Here is a 5,000-nt window from a genome sequence, read left to right as displayed (position 1 = left end):
GCATCAATAAACCAAAACTATGTTATTTATCATAAATGAAGATCCCTTTGCTCAAAGACCGTAGCCTGGGCCACTGCCTTCTTTCTCTTCACTTACTACACTAATTTTGCAAATATGATGATATGCTGAACTCATATTAGAGAGAATTTTTTCTTCTGTATGTTAGCGAGATGTTTTGCTTGTCTTTTCCGCTTTGGCATGATGAAATTCAGGCCGAAACAAGATAAACAAACGTAAAAGCAAGCGAATCTCAGAGAGGAAACTTGAAAGTGTAACCTCTTTCATGTTTCTGCTTGCTTTGTAGGGTGGTAAGCTGAGAACCTTTCCTCCCATGATTCTTGGAATCACTAGAGGCCATTGCTTAAAATTTCTTCGACAATAATTATCAAAATTTATGATAACATAAGAAATATTGCATTTTCTTGTATGGATCAATGTTTTTGGCTTATTGAGTTATGTTTACTAATTACACTGTAACTATGAAAGTTAGAGGAATTTTTATGAAATATTTCTAATACGCATTCTCCATTGTCATACGAAGCTCCATGGATTTTTTCATGACTTTGCGTTTTTCGCCGTATACCCCCATATATAGGGGTACCGGCTGGCCCCCTTAACAGCCTTAACCACCTCCCATAACAAAGGATCCTTCCTGATCTCGGTGGGGAGACTTAAACTAAAGAACTCTGGAAAAATTCACAAATCATCCCCTTTTAAATCATACAGCTTTATTTCCCAGTATTCATTGTCTAAGAAACGAATCACCGCCCCCTCAACATTTTCCTCTGGTGAACCCATGTTACCTATTTTTAGGGAAACCTGTTAGGAATTACAACTCAAATGCTTAACCACTCTATTGCTGGTAACTCATCCTGGCAAGGTCGCCAAAATGTTAAGGACTCTGTTGTCCTGATAAGATGATTTATATAACAAAAACTTATTTTTACTTTAAATTTTGAATAATATGTCCAGGCTCTTTCTGGGCCTTCCAATAAAATTGCCTTTACTACGATAACTTGTAGACTAAAGAGTAAGATTTACCAGAAATAAAAACAATAAAATACGCTTTATTGAGGGGGTAATTGGAAATGAACGTAAATGTCCAGATTTATTACAACAAATTACATGCACACGTTCTCGAACTATTGGCTGAGGGCACAATCACATTCACTAACAACTCCCATTTAGACTTAAGTACCAATGAGAAAGGAGAAAAACAAAATCTGCACTAATTCAGTAATAAGTAAGAGAAGAAGGAAATCCTTAACATAACTTAACACAATATTTACATTAATATTCCATTATGCAGATATTTCCCCATACTTTGGACAAAAACAATGTTATTAATAATCTCAGCACTGAAGCACTTTAACAAACGAGTGATGGTTTCAATGGCACTCCGGCTTATTACTTGTCCAGGGACATTAATGCTCAACCCCATGGAAATGAGTCTATTTTTGGATACAAAGAAGGTACAAAATCACATGCTTACTCTTCTTCATGACTAAAAGGCCTCCTAACGGGCCTCAGAAGATCTCTAGTCAACGGTTGTTCGTAGGAAGATTCTAGAGGTATCACCAAAATAGTAGTCGAGAGAACTCAAGATGTGGCCGATGACGATGGTCTCAGTTCACTTGAGAACACAAGAGCACACCCACAGGCACAAAGGGGGGTTCAGTTGTGTGCATCTAGTGACATTGACGCATCATTGAAGCAAGAAGGCCATCCATATATAGCATAGCAATGGTGCAAGGTGGTGATCGCCACACTGATCAACGAGCTGTGAGAAAAGGAAAGAACATTTCTACAGGAAAGGCAAATACAATCTCCTCTCTATCCAGACGAAAATATGTAAAACGCCTCTTAATCCTTATTGATCGGGTAAATAATATCGATATGCAGCTCCTCAGGCTGGGTAAACTAAGGTCGGCCAATTTACGAAAAAAACATGTCAATGGAAAGAGGAAGATATGCAAATGTATATGGTAAAAGAAAAAAATATCTAAAAAATATTCCCTACTTTCCACAAGAAGTTGAAAATGACTATTGACAATGGTTTATGGGGCATCTTTTACCAGACAATCGTAAATTTTAACAAGTTATATATGTTTTTTTTTCTAATAAATTATTTTAATTTATTTTGTTAAATTATAATTACTGCTCATGCAATATAAAAAAGATAAGAATTAGAATCAAGTAACAGAATTTTAGCATATTTGTCAAGAAAATATTTACATAAATTTACAGAGAATGAAGATTCACTAACTTTTTTTTTATTTTACATGATTTTTTTCTAATATCTTTGCTCTTTTCTTTGTAAAATTACAATCATAACCGACATACATACTATTGTAAAAGAAAATAACATAAACCAACAGCATCTTTTTGGTTATGGGCAAATTTACAAAACGATCCTCATGTGAGACCGAGACGTAATGCATTCGCCCTTGAAGTTATCAGCAGAACTGAAGTCCTGAGACCCCCGATACTGGTGAAAAAGTTTTCATTAGTGAAATAATGGGCTATCGAAGTATTGGCACCTCTTTCTCACCTGATTCTTTCCAAATCAATGGCGCTTATTATTGTTTATCTACTGGAACAATCTGTCCACCACCCCAAATCTGTTATTACTACTGCAGATGATCGATCCGACCATCATCGGTTAAATAGCCCAACATGCCTAGAGGCAGAAGACCAAACCACCGAAACACTTGTACATTAAAATAAAGAGAGCTTTTCATGTACGAGTACTAATTAACAAATAACAAAGAAAATTCTAACCAAGAATTCGGGCCTCAAATGAACTAAAGTATATATATATATATATATATATATATATATATATATATATATATATATATATATTATATATATATATATAGATAAATAGATAAATAGATATAGTATATATATTATATATATATATATATATATATATATATATATATATATATATATATATATATATATATATATATATATATATATATATTAAGTTCATATCACATTACCGTGATTCATATACATCCATCAAACTACAAATGTCCTTTAATTTGTAATTCACTCTACCTCGGAATTAATATATTATCATATATGCTTAACCGAAGGGAAATTTTATTAGGCGATAATAGAATTGTCGGCGGCCTGGCACGAACCCAGGACGCCATACAAATCCAGGAACGTCAGTGAAGCTTTTACCCACTCCACCACGGCAAGAGGCTATAAGTTAATGCCGTCTATCACCCTCAAATACTTTTCGCGCTCAGGTATTCGCTGATTTAGAGCCAGCATTAACCCACCTCGACCTCGGTAGTGTTGTAGTGCTTATGACAGCACATAGCCATTAATATAAGTCATGTCACATTACCGTGATTCATATACATACATCGAGCTACGAATGTCCTTTAATATCTAATTCACTCTTTTTCGGAATTAATATATTTTCATATATGCTTAAACGAAGGGGAATTTTATCAGGCGATATATTAATGGCTACGTGTGTGTGTGTGTGTGTGTGCGTGTGTGTGCTCGTGTGCGTGTGTGTGTGTTTATTTTTCTACACCATCATTTTTGACAGTTTTCTTTGTTTCAGATTCTTTTGCAAGCAGTAATATTCTTATTAGTAATCCTCAGCAGAGGATTTTTATTCGACAAATATATTTCTATTGTAAGTTCATAAAACAAAAACATTCCTGAAGGTTACTCTCAAATGTCTATAACTCGACGAAGACAGAGGAAGGATAAGATCTTCAATCCTTTTATCTTCTCCTCCAGTCTCTTGGAAGAGAGACATAAAGTTGGGTGAAGAGGCATCCTGACGGAAATAAACAAGTTTCATCCTTTGTGACTAACTTCCTTCGGTCGACTTTTCTAAGTTTATTCCAGTACAAGAGGCGGATTTCCTTCTTGCAAACCCCATCGGTGGTTACAGGGAAAGTCTCAATGGAATAATACTAGCGAACGAAATACGCTCTCGAGACGGAAGAGAGAGAGAGAGAGAGAGAGAGAGAGAGAGAGAGAGAGAGAGAGAGAGAGAGAGAGATGAGACGGGCTACGGTACAGAATTTTCTAAGCGTTATTAATGTAACGAAAGCAAGGGACAGACAGCCATAGTATGGAAAACTTCAGAGACTTGCGAAAAGTCAGGAAGCCATTTAATAAAATATAAATTACGTACTCCAGGATTATTGGTCCCAAACTGGGTCACAATCATTTTCCTTTGAAGTCATGTTTTCAATGGACAATTGGTTCTGAGAATTTCAGTGTTTTTCTGTTGGAACTGATTTGCTTGTGTGTGTGTGTGTGTGTGTGTTGTGTTTATACACTACAGAGAATGAATGGTGAAGCAATCTTCTTTCATTACAAGTTTTAAGAAACTAAAGAATAACCTTTAAAAAATTTTTGAATTTTATCCTCGGGGAAATAATAAACCGATTTATCAAAGACAGTTTATTATAAGCCAAGGAAATCGGATTCATGTATAGAATTACAAATCTTTGAAGAAGATGACAATAAATATATACTGAACTGTGCAAACAGATTATAACTACTTTTTTTGTGAAAGAACATAATATAATCAATCCATAAATAGCTGACAGTATGTTCCTCTTCACTCATAAAAAACCTTGCTATTGCTTCTAAGCGAATCAGTCTATTAAAAAGCTCCTTAAAGCAGAAAGCGTTGTTGAAGCAAAATAAAAAGAATTCTAGCTAAAAGCTGGGGCGTCATGTAAGGGCACCAGTCAACTGCGCCCAAACGGGACCCTCACTAATCTCTTTGTTCTATGGCAAATATTAACCCTTCGAGATCATCTTATCATTCAATATTTAAGTCTGACTATTATTCTTTAGCAAAACCTCAATACTTTATTGGTCGAATGTCCAGAATGATCCAGTGCTAATTCAATACAACGCATTCTATTTATGATCACGCAAGAGTTACAAATTATGGATCTGAGTTTAAATCCATAATCTATACAGAGGTTTCAAACTAAGCAGTG

Source organism: Macrobrachium nipponense, chromosome 11, assembly GCF_015104395.2.
Source record: "Macrobrachium nipponense isolate FS-2020 chromosome 11, ASM1510439v2, whole genome shotgun sequence".
Taxonomy (NCBI): Eukaryota; Metazoa; Arthropoda; class Malacostraca; order Decapoda; family Palaemonidae; genus Macrobrachium; species Macrobrachium nipponense.
This window is presented reverse-complemented; position numbering follows the sequence as displayed.